This window comes from Cimex lectularius, unplaced genomic scaffold, assembly GCF_000648675.2.
Source record: "Cimex lectularius strain Harlan isolate CLEC.00 unplaced genomic scaffold, Clec_2.1 scaffold4, whole genome shotgun sequence".
NCBI lineage: Eukaryota > Metazoa > Arthropoda > Insecta > Hemiptera > Cimicidae > Cimex > Cimex lectularius.
Window position 1 is genome coordinate 153,763 of NW_019392723.1, and position 20,475 is coordinate 174,237.

General features: G+C 33.2%; 1 long non-coding RNA gene across 2 annotated transcripts in view; it reads right to left on the reverse strand.

Annotated features, from left to right (window-relative positions):
* The window catches only part of LOC106671422, a 118,937-nt gene extending 100,010 nt beyond the window's left edge, over nucleotides 1-18,927 (reverse strand). For both annotated transcript variants that reach the window (XR_001341175.2, XR_002910263.1), the window contains exon 1: nucleotides 18,780-18,927. This is a non-coding gene — a long non-coding RNA (uncharacterized LOC106671422). The remainder of the gene's footprint in view (nucleotides 1-18,779) is intronic.
* Nucleotides 18,928-20,475: the final 1,548 nt, after the last annotated feature.

The following is a 20,475-nucleotide window of genomic DNA, read 5'->3' on the forward strand; positions in this document are numbered from 1 at the left end:
TACCATCTCTTATGTTGCTTAATGTTTAAAAAAAAAAGGGTTAAATTGAAGTTAAAAAACTTAATTTGAACAAAAATAAGTTAATTAGAAGTTAAAAAACGTAATCTGAAATTAAAAACAGTTAATTTGAACATAAAAATAGGTAATTGAAAAAAGTCATATAAAGTACCGAGATATATGCACATACTTTTAATTTTTAATTTTAATTAGTTTTCATATAGTCTTTATTCCAGCTAGATTATTTTATATCTAATCAAAAATCACAAATATTATTTTAGATGCTTGATTTCAAGTTAAACTCAATTTGAAATTTAAGAAAGTTAATTTGACGTTAAACAAACTTAATTTAAAATTAAAAAGAGTTATTAAGTTTAATAATGTATTCATGTATATAATATATTTGTGTGTGTGTGTGTGTGTGTGTGTGTGTACTTTTCATTAGATGGTCTTTAAAAACGTAAGGGATAGAATTTCAAGTTTATTAAGCAAGATACACTGCAAAACTTAATTCTCCGATTTTAAAAATCATTTAAAACACATCGAAATTTCGAAATATTGTGAGATCAATTTTATTCTGTGCTTAAAAGGTTCTACTTAAATATACATTTTTTTAAATGAAAAAAAAAACCTGTTCCTATCTAGTGTATCGCAGATCAAAAATTGCCAGGCCAGGCAGAAAATTTTAGACTGTCTTCTGTATTTCGAAAAAAAAATCATTCAAAAACTACATTTTTTTCAGGGGAAACGATTTCCTGATACCATCACTGGCCAATTTACGCCGTAAAAATCTACGCACCGATTCCTCTTGTAGTAAAAAGTTGGTACACGTTTTTCAGCAGTGTTTTCGTTAATTTTTACCCGAAGTATGTACATAAAATACGAGGGCTTTTAAAAAATATCAAGGATGGCGAGTTGCGAGTTCAAGGCAAGATTACACAGAAAAAGTTAATTTGCAACTTGAGAAATTATTTTAGCACTTCTAAATCTTGAATTTCACAGGATCAGCTTCAGCCTGTTCGTAAAAAAATCGTTATTAACAGATATTTTTTGGATCGAAAAAATATCCCTATCTGGGTTCTGCAGAATTGCTTTACACCGTTTGTGCTTCCATGGAATCAGGGTATCGTAATTTCGAATCGATGGTTTATGTTTTCATCGCGTCGTAAATCCAAGGTATGTCAGATTCGTTGTGGAGTTGATCTAACCTCGTCAGTCGGCGAGATGATGTGACTAGTCTTAAGAACTTGTTCTGCATCCTTTGTATTTTAACAGATTCGTTTTGCAAGTAAAACTCCATGCCGGACTAGCGTATAGAAGCATTGGTTTGACAACCGCCTCATAAATAAGTCGCTTATTGTGCATTGGCAACCCTGATTCCTTAGCCGATAGAGGGAACAGAATTCTGATGGCTAGTCTGGCTTTTGCGATCCTATTCTTTATATGAGGTGAATAATGTAGTGTATGAAGTGTGTAGTTAACCCAGTGTAAACTGTGATGATGAACGAGCTCTAATTATTATTGGGGTAGAAAAAGCTAACTCCTGAAGGACACAAGAGTCCTTAATAAAGCTTTGTAATTCGGTAAAAAGAGTTAAACTTAACGAAGGGCTGTATGCAATGACGGACTCTTCTTAAGATTAAACATTAAAACCACGAACCACTGTTTTCTGATCCTTTTTTACTGTGACAAACTGTATAAATTTTATCAACTGGCCGCATGCAGTTTTCGATTATTTTCTTTACAAATCAGATTGACATGTCATTTTTTCTACTAAAAACAATTTTTAGACATTGAACCAATTACATTGCTTCCTATGTCACTGGTTGAATTGGAAATAGTACCATTTCTGCAACTCATTCCAAATGTACTAATATATTGTCGTATTACAGGCACGATAAATATAAAATGTATTTGACAAAGCCATGAAACCGTTGTATCTGGTGAAATATCAAATGCAGGTATATAATTCCGAATAATATTCAACCGATAATCGCACAATTTACAAACAAATAATAAGTTTCAAACGGACGCCTTTTGGCGGATAACCTGCGAACGGGGAGAACGCAGATGTAGTTTAATCCGTTTAAATCCTGTGTTCCTGATTGTCGTTTGTTCACTTTGCCGACAAGATCAGGATTTTGTCGGTTTGAAACCGGACAAAATTCCTGCGCTTTGGCCTGTCCATAAACCCAAATAAACAAGAGGTCAGGGAAAGTTCGTAAGATAGGAGTTATTACAAAGTGGCAAACGTTTATTTGATCCGATTCACTATTGTTTTCGATCTAAATCCAAACGGTCAAATAAAGCGAACAAATACACTAAATAGATCACAAAGTTTAGCTTTTATCTGTCAAAGACTTACTATTGGACTAATTATATCTACTTCAAAGAACAATAAACATCACTGTACTTTAAAGCTTTCCATTTAAAAACTGAAAAAACATTCACGCTTAAAATTTAGTAAGCAAATTTTTAATTTTGATAATATTTTAGTCTAATATATCTAATAAAAAATTGTCCACTCATATCGGCAAAAAAGTCTTTTTCTATCGCACTCCTCAGTCTCATCCCCCTTTAAGATAGCATCAGCTGTTCGACACGGCGCGATACTGGATCACACACTGTTCTCCATTATTTCTAAAAATTTTGCCGAATCCCAGCTTCAGCCATCTAGAGCTATATTTATGGTCTCGAGGCCATCGTGATGATATAATCGCACTCAGTAAAACTATTTTATTCTAATGAGTTATGCATGGAAGCGTGTGGGCTATAAATAAAAATTTCTCAGTATTTCCAAATATTCAGTTAAACCAACCTTTTTTTTATATAAAAGAATTGATTTTATGTGAATTTTTATATAAATACATGTTACTGTAGGTAGTTTTTCTATTTGAAAACCGGCAAAACTTTCATACTTCAATTTTGTTTAAAATTTTATTATTTTGATAATTCTGTACTTTTTTGTACATGAGATTATCGGATAATTTAGAGTAGTTTCCTGATACGTATAATATTTTTTAAAAATTCTTTTTTATCACATTCTGCAGTTCTCTCTCATCGCCTTTTAATATAGCAACAGTTGTCCCACAAGGCTCAATACTGGATCCCACACTGTTCTCCATTTTTCTAAAAACGTTACCAAAATCCAATTCTACCAGCTATAGTTATGGGCTCGATGATTTAATAACACAAAAATCTTCAATAAAACTGGTTAATTGTGATAATGCCTGGAAGATCGTAGTAAATTAAAAAGAAAATTTTTCAGGTTGTTTTTAATAGAATAATATTTTTTATAGGAATGTTTATATAAGTAATGTTACTGTAGGTAGTTTTTTTATTTGAAAACTCGTAGAAATTTCTACTTCAAAATTGGTTTAATATTTTTTATTTTTAAAATTCTGCGCATTTTGTACATCCGATTATCTCATGTTTTAATTCAGAATCCTGATATCTAACCAAATTCTTTCCATCATATTTCAAAAATTTTTATTTTTATTTTACTCTGCAGTTTTCTCTCATCACCTTTAATATAGCATCAGGTGTTTAACATGGCTCGATAATGGGAAACGTTTTTCACTTTTTCTAGAATCTTTGCCAAAACCAAGCTTGTTCCATTTAAAGCTATATTTATGGGCTTGACGATGTAATAGCATAAACATTTTCAATAAAACAGTTTAATTCTTTTGCTGCCTGGAAGTAAATTTAACAACAATTTCTCAGGTTCTTTTTTTTTTAAATAGAATAATGTTTTTTATATGAATGTTTATAATAAATAAATGTTACTGTTCGTAGTAAGGAAAACTTTCACACTTCAAATTTGGTTTAAAATGTTATGATTTTGATAATTCTGTACTCTTTTCTACATGTAATTATCGGATGTTTTAGTGTAGTTTCCTCATATCTAGAAAACTTTAAAACAGGTTTTTCTTATTGCACCCTCCAGTTCTCTCTCATCGCCTTTTAACATAAGCAGCAGATGTCCCACAAGGCCCAATACTGGATCCCACACTGTTCTCCATTTTTCTAAAATCGTTACCAAAATCCAATTCTACCAGCTATAGTTATGGGCTCGATGATTTAATAACACAAAAATCTTCAATAAAACTGGTTAATTGTGATAATGCCTGGAAGATCGTAGTAAATTAAGAAGAAAAATTTTCATTTTTTTAATAGAATAATGTCTTTTATAGGAATGTTTATATTAACAAATGTATATATGAGGAGGGCCTTGTTATCACCTTATCTGCATCATTTTCGTGGCTCATCTTGATAAACGTCAAAACCCCTGGCTTGTGAAACTGAGAAAACTTGTTCGGAAGGAAACTTATAATTGGAAAGCTGCGTGGAACCCCTATCCTCCTCCGGACGATTGGACAAGGATGCTACTCCAGTAAATGGAGCGTGTCGGGTCTCATTTGCAACCTTAAGGGAATGGGAGTTGTGTTAAATGCTGTTGACATGACGAGGCAATAACGCTTTCCTCCTATAAATGGAAGCGGGGCTGAGCAGTCGGATAGTTCAAGCAGCCGAAAATTCCAAACGAGCTTATTTATAACAACAGCTTTTGACTTTTTGGTCGGCGTCAAATTTTATACTTAAAAAAATCTGATAAATCTGCACTTACACGGAGAGGCTAGTACTTATTTAGTAAACAATACCAATCAACCTGGGGCCGGGCAAATTCCTAACGATTAAACAACAATGTTGATATTTTTTCACCACCAAAATCTCCTGGATGTAATTTTTTGAAAAACAATAAATATTGTTTTTATCTCAATATATATATATTTTTTGTTTTTGGAAAATCACAATAATGGTGATAATTCTGAAAACACTCCACCGACAAGAAGCTGTACACGATTTTAGTTAAAATGTTTGAGGAGTCGTTGTTTAATTTTTAATTTTTTAATTCAACAAAGCCGCAACAGATTTATGTTATCAGCTTATTTTTCTCACTTATGACGTAGCACCCCCGGGTAACTGGGGATCGGTGTCGAAAATTAAGGAGGTTTTTCTACTCACAATATGCAACAAAAAACTTCCCATAAACCCCTGTCCAAATCTCAACTGTAAAGAAGTAATTTCAGGTTTTGGTTTTTTCTTCGACTTAGGTTTACTAAATTATTTATAAACTTCATAATTACAGACAGTAGAAAAATCTTGTTTGTTCCACCTGAAACAACGTTAAATTGGCTGTTGGAAAACTTATTTAAATGGCAGAATTGATGAAAAAATTCTGCACGAAAAATTCAGGAAAAACAAAAATGTTGAAATTTGGAATTTTTTGAAAATGTTGGATTGGTAACTGTTAATAACATTCGGGGGCGTGGCCCGGTTTAGGTGTTGACACGGCGCTCATCACTGTAAGGTAAAGGTCCCGGGTTCGAATCCAGCGGCTGCATTCGAGTCCGACATACTTACAAATGGGCCTTTTTCAAAAATACCGCTGTTGCGTACCCTCGTTAAAAAAAGAAAAAAAAAACAATATCTTGGAGCTTTGCAAATTCCCTCAATATTTTCCTATTCAATTAGCTTCCAGCGGTATACCCACCTTTTTGGATTGCCCCTTTGGAAGGCCCAAACATTTTGCATTTTGTTGAAAAAAACAGAAGTCGATGAAGGGGGCTGGCTAATTTTTTCCAGAAAATCCGTCTGGCTCTTGGGTTTCCTATCAGCTTTTTTATTGTTCGATTCAATCAGTTTGCTTTGTTATCAACTGACAAGAAACTTGTCCAGTGAGTTAATTTTTTTTAATGGTTTTCTCTTATGAAACTATCAATTTGACTAAAAAATTAATTACTATTCTTTTTCTCTTTAAAGCATGTTTGAACTCCACAAGATCTCGCCTGGGCAGATGCTTTGGCCAACGACGGACGTCCTGGTTTGCCGCAATCTACCATCAACGATGATCTACAGTGGTTTAGGGCCGCCGTAAGTCTCGATCGGAGAATAGGTATTGGTTGTCAGCGATGAACGACTGTTAAGAAGATAATCAGAAAGCTTCGTGAGAATATCTTAGTGTCTAGACGTCCCCCATCAGGTTCTTTACAGCTGGAGAATCAACGAGTAAAAAAGCGAATATTCGCAAATCTTCAACCCGCTTGGAAAGTTAAACAATGCTGGGACTGTCTCATCTTGACTGCTGAGTGTCGGTTGGGTCTGGGATAATCAGATGACCGGGACCGTGTGTGGAGAAGACGTGGAAAACGCTTTGCGTCATGTGCCATGCCTGAGTCATAGCCTTTTCAAAAACAGGCAGTTATGGTATGGGGTGGAATCGACGTCCATGTCCCAATGATTATCATACAGAATGATTCTTTTGCTGCAGTTATGTTCCAAGTTATGAAAGTTATGTTCCATTTGTTCCATTTACTGATGATAACAGGTTGTTATTGCATGACAATGCTCGACAGCGTGCAGCCAGATTTGTCACCCATTATTGGAGAATCTACCGATTATCACAATGAATTGGCCAGCACGTTCTTCTGACGTGACTTCTACAGAACAGTTGTGGGTGATGATAAAGAGACGGGTTGCGCATCGTTCGCCGCCTCCAACAAGCGGTGAACAGCTTCAAACCGCTCTTGTTGAAGAATGGGATTCTGTTTCACAAGACGAAATCCGATCGCTTATCTACTCGATGCCTAGGAGACCTAAGGCCCTCCGCGAGGCCAGAGGAGGTTAAACGCGTTATTTAAAGAAGACAAGGTAATAAATTATTAGCTAAAATTTAGTCTGTTACTAAATAATTTTCTCATATTTTGACGAATTTTTCTCCTAAACCATCATAATTAAATAATTTTTATTAAAACTCACGAATTTCTGAACAATTAGGGATCCATTAAAACAAGTACATATGTCATGAACGATAAAAATATAGATACTCTCGATAACTCGAATCTCAGGGGTAAATTTAAAAAAGCAAGATATCGAATATTTCGACTAAGGGAGGTTTGAGGTCTTGAGCCACTCGCTGCGTCATAATTATCCCTATTTTTTAAAATTGTCGATAAGGTGTTTGGGGCCAATTCTTTGGCGATGTTCATTTCTTTTTGCCTTTATCTATCGGCTTAATAATCTTGCGTTTCTCCTTTACTCTTAACGTATTACAATGAACCATTACAGAAATTTTTTGTACACAAATGAACAAACACGTAAACAAGAACGAAATAAAAAAAACGAACTGCCCGATAAAAGTGGATTGTACTGCGCTCTTCCTGGCGTAGGACTGTTAAGAGAGCGGGGAGAGAGGAGAGCCCATCAGATAAAGAAATGGTGCTGGTCGCGTGGAATTACTAAGAAAATTAGTCTAATCGAGATTTTCATTTTGAAATGTTCCACTTACAGAGGAAAAAATGTTGGCTCTAAGAAAAACAGGGGGATTTGAAAAAAATTCGAGTTATCAAGGAATATTTTTAGTATATGTATCGCCGAAGCAGTTGAAAAGGAGGTAGCGATTGCATGGGTTCTCGGCCACATGGGGATAGCCGGAATCGAAGTCTCGACGGCCAAATAAGCCACCGGAAGACGCTTCCAAACCTGTACGCCTTGCGGATTTAAAACTGTTAATTTCAAATACAATAAAAAGAGAGTGGAAAACCCGCTGGTTCGTAAAAAATAGAAATAACCCTGTCAAACTGTGGTCGGTCGATCCCTGGTCTACGGAGAGCGGTTCGAAAAGGGAAAAGGCCATATTGACAAGACTACGCATAGGTCATACAAGAATAAATGAATAACGCAGAGGGACCGCATAGGAGGCCATTATGTAAGGATAGAATAACGGTCCAGCACCTTCTCAATTATAGAAGGCTTGACCTATACAAACAATATTTTGGCATATCATCGGGCACAGATCGCTTTTCCTGTACCTCAGAGCTACAGGGATTTTTAAATGAATAAAGTGTTTATGTGGGTTTGTGTTGTGTCTGTATTGTATTTATGTTAATTTATTGGTATGTATGTAATTTATTAGCGTAAAAGGAAGGGGCTGCGTATAACCCCGCAAAGAGGAATATTGAATACTCTGGGGTCACTGTGGACGTCTGGACAGTAAAATAATTTATTAGCGAGAATGGAGTGGGTTCAACCCCGCCCCGAGGAATACTAGGAATACTCTGTGGGAGTCAATGGGACCAGACTTCTATGTTTGTGATGATGTGTATGTATATATATATGTATTGTTTGTTTCTATTCTGTATTTGACAACCTGAGGTACAAATGAGAGGCTAGCGACGTAGTATACATTTAAAAGCAGAGAGTCAGAAACCAGATCAAAACGCACAAATGGCAGCAGTTTAAAACAAAATACCCGTGAAAGATTAGATAAAGAAGGAAAACACGTAGAGGGCCGGCGATGACCTGAGCTGTTTGGTGGCCCATAAACCTCCCACTTTTTGTATACTTAACTTTATATATCAAGGAATTTGAATAATCGAGAGTCGACTATAGTTGTGAATAAACAACAAAAAAGGAGTTTCCGGTTTTTTTGTCTTTGAATGTATATGGTACATTCATGCATAATAAAGGATAATTTATTTTTCAGTTTCTAGGGCCAATTAGGAAGAACGCTGGTTCAATGCACTGGTTAGACCTGCTAGGGTTTACTAAGATTTATAGGAAATGACGATAAATAATAAAACGAAAGTCTCTTCAAAAACAGGATTTTGTTGTAAATGAACACTTTTCTTAAGATTGAAGATGACATTTTGAACAATAATCATAGTATATCCTGAAAGTAGTAAAATATGAACCAAAGATATTAAAACTATGTTTTCTTTGACGTCCTTTGATATAAGGATAATTGTTTTCTTATAAGCAAGTGAAGGGCATTAAGTCTGATAAATTAATGAGAATGTGTTTCATAAAGGACTAGGGAAAATCACATAGTTGTGGTTTTGCACCCGACACCATTGGCCACATAGAAAACCGCTTACATATCACTGGATTAAAAGGCAAATAGGTAAAGACTTTTCGGGGTATTAAAAAAATTAGTTAAAAGAATCTTTCGTTTTTTTCATACTGGATAAGGGTTGCAATCTTGGGAGCTGTGATTGGAGGGTGGCGTCATGTGGTTCGGTATTGTTGTGTAGTCTATTATTGAAAGACCGGGGTGGTCGGTTTGAGGAAATAGGATCGATGTTTTACCTTAGTCGGCCATCTTGTAACATCCCCCAACCCTTCCTTAAGACGTCAATAATAATGGGCCCGTTCCACCCTCTGCCACCTACCAATATCGGAGACCCTTTCCCTCCTGCTAATAAGGGGAACGGGCTTAAGGAAATCCCATTAGGGAAAGAAAGGGCCCGGCCGACCCACACAGAGGCCCTGGTTATGAAAGATTACGGACTACCGGATCCCTTTCAATGATATGCTCTCATCTCGTCTAAGGACACAAAATGAAAAATGAATAATTCATAGGACCCCCTTCCCTTTCACGCTTGAAATTGAAGATCATCAACATCATTTTCTATCCGATTCTTGCCAAGAATAATATTTGAAGCTTTATAAACGGCAAAAGCAGGCTTACTTAAGAAAAAATATTTAATATATATAATAATTGATTTACAAAAGCAAATAAACGCTTAGTTGACACAGTCACACGACATGTAATATGCCACACTTTTGTTTTGGGGTAAAATTTTAACAAACTCTGTTTTCTAATGAGGTAATTAAAATATTAATAATCAATCTGCTCTTTACAGATCATCCTGGTCTTTCTATCCTCGAAGATGACGAAATGTCGAAACTCCTCTGACACACACCAACACACCCAAGATTTTTTTTATTAAACTCTAATCTATTTTGACAAAATGAAACTGGTTCCATAAGATTCCGAGTTTTAGAAGTGTTTCAAATAATTTTTTGATGACCTTTACCATCCCTTACGCCGTTTAACGATTCTGTGTTAAAGACTTACGAATATATTTTGTGCATGTAAATTCCAGAATAAAACCAAGTTTTTATAGCGTAAATTGGCCGGGAACGGGAAAAATTCAAGCTCGATCGAAAAATCGCATATCCTGAAAAGTCGTACTTTTTCACCTATCAGTCCAATTTCCTCATCGTATTGAAACGATCATTTTTTATACTTCGTTGATTAACGATAAGGAAACAATCGTACTTAGCAATTCTTTAAAAAACTACCACCAGGAGCAGAGAAATAAATAGTTTTGTATAAAAAAATAGTAAGATTTGGTCACAACTTTCAATTCGTTACACTAAAGCAAATAAAACAGAAAGAAGATTGGTTGTAATGAGCTAAATAGGTTTTGAGAAAATGGCAAGAAAGCCCTCTTTGGTTAACGAAAGGGCCATCAAATAGAACTCAAAAGTTGTATCCTTTTATTTTTCGGTACACTTTTCTCCAGAACACTTTATCACATTGAAACTATTCTTTCTTTTCTTCTCTAATAGGCTAACAATCGTACTGACTAATGGTATAAAAAAAGCGCCTGATTCGAATAACACAAAATGTGTAGAAAATTGTCATATCTTAAATTGTTAACAAAAAATTTCGATTCACTATTTCTTCAAACTTGTGGTATACTAACAAATAAAACCATGAATTTATTGATTGTACTTGGCCAAATAGTATCAAAATTAAAATCCATGCAATAGAAGTAAATTTGAAAGGAAAAAACCACCTGTCCGATTGAAAAAACGTCTCTACCCGGCTAAATGATCACAAAGCAAATATTCAAATAGGCTTAAGTGGTAAAAACTAAACAACAATTTATGTTTGACCTACAAATAGTAATTATTGCATTGTTAATTTTAAAAAAGTTTTCTAAGTAGTTTTATGAAAAAACCTGATGTGACAACAGCAAGTTGACGCATTATATATCAAAAACAAAAGTGGCACAAGAAATGTTCCTTGAGGAACTACTGAAGTAACAGGAACGTCAGAGCTTAGTGAGTGTTTTATTTTGAATTTTATCGTGCGATCACTTAAATAAGAATTAAAAAATCTTAATCCATGTCCAACATGAGTCAATATTAATTTATTAATCAGAAAGCCATGATCTATACCACATATATAATATATTTATCTGTATGTATTAATTTTATATATTTGTGTTGTTATTGTTATGTTTCATGGAGTGTGTGTAGTGATTTGGTCGTCTTAAAAGTCTTAAAAAAAATGTTATCTATGATTTTCACTCTTACTAACTGAACTTCCTTTTTTTAGATTTTTCTTTAGCATAATCGTCAAATGAAAAACAGAATGGATGGCGAAAATCTGAAACGGGTCTGACAGACCGAACCATGGAAGTATGACAAAATTACAAAGACGGGTAATTTGCTCTACAGGTTTCTCTTTTGTAAACGTTACAGCCCATTACCGAATCCTGTCTGAAGAAAATTCCTGTTTGTTAAATTGCCTCTCGCATTATCTAGAGAATAATCCGCGGTCAAAATAAAGCAAGGGGGTAACGTTTCCCATGCTCATTTCCAAAGAGTTCACGACCCGTGGAACCGACCGGTTTACATCACGGCGACCCGCCGGACCCGCTCCATCCCCAGCCACCGCCTGATGTTTTCAACCCCTTCACAGCAGTCGGCCTTTGCTTTTGGAATCGTTAAAATCGATAAAATGTTTTATCGCGGCCTGCTTTCGTTATAGTTGTGAAATTTCCTTCCTCAAGTGGTCTGACTATCTTCGCAGATCTGTCAGACTGCAATTCGCCATCATCAGTGTAAGTCATAACTCCTCTGGATTTTAACCGACGTCTAAGGTATTACTGCAGTTGAAAATCTGGATATTTATTCTTTCATCATATCAACGGGGTTTATACTTTATATCATTATAAGAGAAAAATAATGATGAAGTCCATAACGTCTCCCTTTTATTTGTTTATTTGCTACTTGATCTTTTTTTTACAGTAACCAAATTTGTGTCATTACATCAATTTACAGAGTTCTAAAAGTCTGTCAAGTTCCCGGTAGGTCAGTGGGGTCGTTTCAGAGCACGTCTGACAGCCCAACCCAGCGAGGATATGCAGACCAAGACGGTAATGATTAAATTATAGGATCATCAACCAGCGGATCAAACGAAGAAAGTTCGCTACTTAACGTTCTCAATTCTTACGCACTTGGACGAAACGCTAACCGCTAAGTTCAGGTTAGATTTTGTAATATTGTAAATATTTCAAAAAACGTATACATAAAATGTAACAATAACATAATTAAATATAAATTAATAATTTATATTTTGTATAACGATTGTTAAATGTAGACAGTATGTGTTTAATTGTCCATTTCAAAATGGGTGTGGAGAAATAAATTTTGTTAAAACATGACGATTTAAAATCTCAATTTCATTGACATAGGCTTAAAGAAGAAAACTTAAGTTTTCTGACGGTTGTGTTAGTTTTTCCCCTAAAAAAATTTAACTTACTTTACTGAGAACATTTGTTTTCAAAAATCACAAAAACGGCGCTACCTTTAAAGAGACCTACCAACAAACCTTGCAGACTTTTAGATGTTTCTACAATACAGCTAAAGGCACAAAGCTCGCTTCCGGAAAAAAATTATGATAAGAAATATGTAGTAAATAGTTAGTGAATTCAATTCTTATTTTTCGGCTGTATAAATGTAAAACTTAAACTTTAATGACTTAGGATGAAGGAAGAAAACTTCAGGTTTCCATCTTTTTGGGATAACGTTGAATTTGGATAAAGTCCAAAGAAGTTATAAATTTTTTATAGGATCACCGAACAACAGAGAAAAAAATTGCCACTTAAAATTCGTATTTAATGGCTTTAAAGGGCACTTAAAACGAATCTGAATTGTTTAAAAAAATTTACTACTTTAATGACAGTGTCGTATGGTTTTTGAGGCATTTATGTGTTTTATCTAATATAATTGTACACATGATGTATATGTTTTATTAATATAAAATTGGTATTTATTAGCTTTAATAGTTTAAAAAAAAATTGTCGTTTAAAAAACAAATTAAATTTCATAAAAAATAATTTGTACATACTTTTTTGAGAGTGTCATATAGTTTTTGTAACTTTTTATATGTCTAAGTTTATTTAATACTATTTTACATATTATGTATATTGTTGCATTCTCGGTTTCATGGGCCCATTAGCAAACTCTCCCCGAATCTAATGTTTTTCGACCTTGTATTATCGAATAAAGTTTCCTTAAAGTCGACGATCCCACGTACGTTGACTAAGGACAGAAATTAATACAAGGAAAAAATATATAAAGAAAAGTTATGGATGTAGTTACATACAGAAGAGTGTTTATGTCTTGTAAACATTTTTTCTCAGTTCCTATCGCGCATTGGCAAGAACACGGGGCTCAATACTTTTTAATCTAGTACCACCCCAAAAAAGTTTCACTGAATACAGCCTGTATTAAACAAAGTGAGACCCATCGTCGGTGAGTCTAAAGTCAATAGCTCCAGATATCGATCAAGGCACTCGAATTATATGAATCTAAGATGGCATAAATAACTGGATTTATCCTGGACAAAGAGGGTATTATATATATTGTAAAAGGGCCGGGGTTGGTTTTCTCCATTAGCTCCCATTCAGATGCGTTTCAAGGAACCTAATTCGGCAATAATCTAACGTTATGTCAAAAGTTTATCTTAAATATTGTAGGTTTTTTCTTTATTTAACAGATTAAGATCTGTTATAGTCATAAAATTCCTTCTAAGGTTTAGTTTGGTTTAAAATTAATTAACTTTGGCTATTTTTTTTTTTTTTTTACTTAAATCGTGAGATTTCTCCGTGTTGTCTACGGAGTGATGAGCCTGTAATTTGATCATTTCTGATCAATTTCGACTCCCTATCCTAACATGTTTTTGACATAACTTATCTTCATCCGACATACATGATGGCGGGAAGTTTGAAAGCGAAAAACAGACAAATCAAAAGTTATTATTTACCGCAGGTTCATCATGCAGACAACAGTAGAAATCACTCCATTTTCCCATAATCTTAAATTCCAGTGATAATTATACTTGATTAATAGGCGAGAAAGATAGAACGAGCTTTAGAAAGGGTCGGGCCATTAAAGGGAAATCAATGGTACAATAATTTATTAATTGAGAGGTCTAATTGTATCACTTGAATTGCCGTGAGTGTGCGGTGTTGGGTCTGTTCGGGAGGTGGGTTAAGGTGCCTGGTGGAGTTAAGGGTCGAAATCCTGGATCTCGCCCATCCTGTGCCCAATTCCATAACAGAAGTAATTAAAACTGCTTTTGTGATGCGGTAGTGTGTCGGCGAAAGAGACGACAGGGGACAAGGCGTGTTTGCTCCGGGCCGAAGTCAGTCTTGAACTCTCGAGATCTGTACTCATAAATAAACATGTAACGTTCCATTAAGAGATGTGTCGCCCCGTCGACAAGGGAGTCCAATATACACTATATGTTTATATATATAATACAAATAGGGGTTCTCAACAGTTAGGAAACTGAAATAAGGGACAAATTGCACAGAATTTTACCCTCCTCAATTGGGAACCTTTTTTGATAAAATGGTATTAATTACAAGTAAATGAAGAAGATCCAACAAATCTTTAAAAAAAATACTTAATATGAGACTACAGTTCCAAAAAAAATAAAAAGTAAGTAGGAAGGATGTAGCTCGGTCACTACGTCAAAAGTTCTATATAGCAAGTAGCCAAAATATGGGGTAGATAAAGAAATAAATTTTTCCATCAAATTAACCCTATTTAATTTCTAATTGACTCTTTTTAATTTAAAATTAACTCTTTCTTTAATGTCAAATTGAACTTTTTGAATTTCAAATTAACACTTGTTTTTAAATTCAAAATTAACTCTTTTTAATTTCAAATTAATCCATGTTAATTTATAATTGTCACTTTTAAATTTCAAACTAACGCTGTTATAAGAATTAAAAACTTAGGAGATGGTATGAAATATATGTATGTAAAGCGAAATTCCTGTACAATTGCGATATTTTTTTAATATAAAATAAATGGGCTGTTAGACCACATGAAAAATACCATCAAAATTAAAATGTATGTATCAAAATAAAGGATAATACTTTTAATTTGAGAATTTTATAAAAATACACAATTGAGTCTTATCTACACTACCACATGAAAATTAAATAAAATTAAAATTAAAAGTTATATAAACCTAAATGTAAAATTAAAAGATCCTTCTTTTAGTTATTCAGATATCGTGAGATGCGGTCTGGTGTGATGTAGGTTTCAGAAGAACATTTTCTTTATCGTGCCAACGTTTCGATCTTTTATTGAGATCATCTTCAGGGCCTGGGATTTACAAACAATGTTTACATTTAACAATTACATTTAGGGTTATCGATTAACGGTCACTAATCTCTACACATTCTTCTTTTAATATGATTTTTTTTATTGTTAATTATAAAAAAATTAGTTATACCAAAAATACTACATCGAAATTAATGAGAATTAAAATTAAGTTATTCAATGAAATATGAAAAATGAAATGTTTTTTTCTAATAATTTTTTATGGATTCACCGAACAACAGAGAAAAAAAATTGCCACTTAAAATTCGTATTTAATGGCTTTAAAGGGCACTTAAAACGAATTTGAATTGTTTAAAAAAAAATTTCCTACTTTAGTGACAGTGTCGTATGGTTTTTAAGGCTTTGTATGTGTTTTATCTAATATAATTGTACACATGATGTATATGTTTTATTAATATAAAATTGGTATTTATTAGCTTTAATAGTTTTTAAACAAATTTGTCGTTTAAAAAACAAATTAAACTTCATAAAAAATAATTTGTACATACTTTTTTGAGAGTGTCATATAGTTTTTGTAACTTTTTATATGTCTAAGTTTATTTAATACTATTTTATATATTATGTATATTTTTGCATTCTCCAGGAATTAGGAGAACACATGAAAAATAACATCAAAATTAAAATGTATATATCACATTAAGCGATTATCCTTTTAATTTGAAAATTTTATAAAAATACACAATTGATTCTTATCTAAAATACTACATGAAAATTAAATAAATTTAAAATTAAAAGTTATATAAACCTAAATGTAAAATTAAAATATTCTTCTTTTAATATGATTTTTTTAAATTTTTAATTATATAAAATTAGTTATACCAAAAATACATACAATTAATTAGAATTAAAATTAAAAGTTATTCAAGTAAATATGAAAAAAATGTTTCTTCTAATAATTCGACATTTTTAAATACATAATAATTATTTTATATTTAACAAAATCTATAATGAATTGAAGAATCATTTGATATTTTACTTTTTAAATTCTACAGCTACAGGAAATAAAATTTATTTTTAATTATTACTAAATTAAGTTAATTTGTAATTCCAGTGTTAACTTGTTGCCAAAAAGGGTTAATTGACGGAAAAAAGATATAACTTATGAATGGTTTGAAGTTTTTTTTTATTAATTAATTTTTTTTGAGCAGGAAACAAATTTGATATTAATTTTTTACACGTCCGAAAACCCTAGGTACAATTTGTTTAGAAAATCAAATAATATTTTGGCTACAAATACTACTATTTTTCCTTTTTGGTTATAAAAACATCCAGCTTTAAATGTTCGTAATATCGTGGCGCTGGCTAATCCAGGCAAAAAAGGAATATTTTGTTTGCTAAAAATTCGCCCTGAAGAGCTTTAAATGGTGCTTAAAACCAACCCAGATTGTTTTTCTTGAAAACGATTGGCTTTTGCAACTTTTTTATGTATTTAATCTCATCTAATAGGGCCCTGGTTATTATTTTGTTGTTCTAAGTACCATACAAATTGACTAACATATAAAAATATGAAATACATGGAGAATAAAAGACTCTCTATTTTTTCGGTTCCTACTCTGCTAAGAAGAAATGCGGCCGTATCTTCAAATTTTTTCGAATTTCGTTTTTTTTTTTTTTTACTTGTATTCTTAAGTACGTTTCCTATTGCAAAACACGATAAAATCGACGTAAATCAGTCCAAGAATATTAAAAATTTCTGTTTAAAATATCAACGTACTGTATATAACTTAAAATGTTTTGAAGAAAATACTAGAAAGAAAATCGTATTTCCAAAATTTTACAATTATCTTAATAAAAAGTGCTTATGTTAATAGATAAAATTAACGTATACTATTTTTCAATCTAATATCGCAAAAAAAATCAAATAAAAAATAAAATCTGTGACCCTACATTCCATTGGAAGAACGCGCCGACACGTGACTACTATGTCTACTATTTTTCAATCTAGTATCAAAAAAAAATCTGTGAGCCTACATCCCATTGTAAGAACGTACTGCCATGTGTCTACCAGTTTCAATCTAGTAGCGCCAAAAAATAAATAAATAAACTAAATAAAAATTAAATCTGTGACCCTACATTCCATTGGAAGAACGTAACAACATGTGTGTACCATTTTCAATCTAGTATCCAAAAATAAAAAATAAATAAATAAAAAATTAAATCTGTGACCCTACTCCCATTGGAAGACGTGCTGCCATGTGTCTACCAGTTTCAATCTAATATCGCAAAAAAATAAACAAAATACAAATTAAATCTGAGACCCTACATTCAATTAGAAGAACGTAACGACATGCGTGTACCATTTTCAATCTAGTATAAAAAAAATTAAATAAATAAATAAAAAATTAAATCTGTGACCCTACATCCCATTGGAAGAACGTGTTGACATGTATCTACCAGATTCAAACTAGTATTGCCACAAAAAAAAAAAATAAATAAACCAAAAAAAAAATCTTTGACCCCTACATCCGCACAATTTTTACACAATACAATTTTTCTTGACAGATAATTCTTTTTAATGAGCTACAGCAAATATTAGATATTGAATTATTTAAAATTAAGTCTTGACATATTAAAGCTAGTTCCTAAGTAAAAAGACCCCAACGAGTATGTTTTAACATAAATAAGTTATAATAAAGGTTGCATAAAAGAAACATTTTTTTTTCAGAAAGAATTATTTTGGCCTAAAAGACACTGCGTTTTTGAAACTTTTTATATACCTGATCTCGTTTAATAAAATCCTATATATTATATTCTTATCATACTTCAAAATATCGACTAAAATAAAATAGCCTTGAAATACATGCACAACAAAGCCAGAAAACTATATTTTTAAAATTTATGTAAATTATTTAAATATTTGACCAAAAGAGATTTTTCGTTTTTGAAACGTTTTATATAACTGATCTCGTTTAATAAAACCCTCTATATTATATTCTTATCTTACTTTAAAAAATCGTCTAAAATAAAATAGCCTTGAAATACATGCACAACAAAGCCAGAAACCTATATTTTTAAAATTTATATAAATTATTTAAATATTTTTTTCTCGGATCAGGAGTCCATTGGAATGAAATCTCAGACAACTGAGGTTCTTCTTGTGTTTTTAGTACATAAGTTAATTCGAGCATGCTCGTGCATATTTATTGCGTTTCTAAAGATAATGCATTGAAAGAAGAGGTAGTAAGGATATATAAATAAATATAAAGAAAGGAAATGAGTCAGAGGTGTTTTGCGGGTGTAAGGACTTCGTCAGAGGGATAGTCAGAAAGAAGGAGCGGGGACAATATTAGAAAAGGTTTTATGTCTTGAGCCGGTTTAAGACGAAAGTCATGCGCAGCGTAATAGGATGCTGGGAGAGGGGCCGTGTAACACCGAAAGGAGAAGGATCATCAATATTAAGGAGGGGTTGTCGAGTGGGTGGGCGAAGGGTAGCTATGCAAATTTTCGAGAGGGTGACCACAAAACGCCTTAAGGAACTCTAAAAGTAGAACAAAGGGTTGTACCTCGACCAATGGGAGTCGGAGAGTTTTCTCCCGGGACGTCTGGATCGAAGGAGTCTCGAGGAAAAGCAACAAAGGCCGCTACGTTTACCCGTCCGCTTCAATATGGTTTCAATGACTGACTTTTTCTCTTCCCTTTAATACGGGAATAATTGTATGTATCCCTCTGTGTTCCTCTTTTTTACTGGTTGTTGAGAGGGCATTTTTTCATTTTTTTTTCCAATTTTCTCATTGCGTATGAGCATAGTTATGTATAGTGCGCGGGTGGAAGGGGTTAGAGGGCTCCACCCTGGCCACGCCCCCTTTTACATCGATCTTCTATTTCTCCGCTACTCTCCCTTTTACTCCCCTACTCGTGCCTTAAACCCCCTTTTCCTACTTTAATTTCCCTAACCCAATTACCTCGTTTTTCCTACCTACTTTTCACCGCCTCGTAAATAGGACTAAGAAAAATAAGGAAGCGCACCCTACTTTGGCACACTTAGTAAATCCTTTTCTCTCCCACACATCACAAATTCAGAGGGTTGGGGGAACCTTTTGGGGGGGAAAAACGGCACCCTTTTCGAATTTTTTTTTTTACTTATTTTTACTTCTCTTCGTTCATTTAGGGTGTATCTCGTCCATCATTCCCTGTTTTTACAAATTTCTTCATTTCCTTTACTTAGGTTTAAATTAAAACAAACAGACGAGAAAAGGGTCTGACTCACAAACCCGGGCAATGGAAGTGGCTCTGGGATTGTCACCGTTGCATTCATTCATCCGAAGGATGGTATAAAAAAACGCAAACATTATCTTAAGACAAAAACTAAATAATATGTAAACTAAGGACCTACAGACTAAGGATTTATAGAACTATAAGATAAAATGGCCACAAATATATCTGGCAAATTGAAATTCAATTTAAAATTTTGACCCTTCCAAATAAAAAATAACAAAAGATATTTGGAAGAATAAAAACCCTGAAACTCATATAGCTTTTCTATTAATTTAACTCTTTTAAACTTCAAATAAAACTTTTTTCTGAAATGCGATTTTTACCTTCATATTAACTAATTAATTTTTATGTACGGTATTGGTAGAGATAAAAAAGTCAGTGTCACGAGCGGGATTCGAACCCATGACCTTTGGATAAATACGCGGCTGTTCTACCATTTGAGCTATCGTGACTTCGATCCTAACTTCCCACCTAAACCCAATCTTTCGAATTTTCCCTCCTTTTTGCCATTTTTTTCCAAATAGATTACACGACATTTGAAAAATGGCACAAAGGAGGGAAAATTCATTGGGTTGGATTGAGGTGGGAAATTAGTGTCCGAGTGGATCGAAGTCACGATGGCTCTAATGGTAGAACAGCCGCGGATTTAGCCGAAGGTCGTGGGTTCGAATCCCGCTCGTGACACTGACTTTTTTATCTCAACCAATACCTTACATAAAGATTAATTAATTGAAAGATGTTATTTTGTCAATCGGACCACGAAATCTAATGAAGTTATTATATATATTAAACGATTTTTTTTCACCTGTTACAAAAATAATATTCTTGTATGTATTTAACACTTTTAGATATATAAAAGTTACATACACAAAAAGACGCTTTGAATAAACTAGGTAAAAAATGTATAGGTATTTTTTTAAATATCGAAATTATCTTTTTTTAAATTTTTTGGCTTTTGTTAAACATCAATTCCGTCTGGTTTTT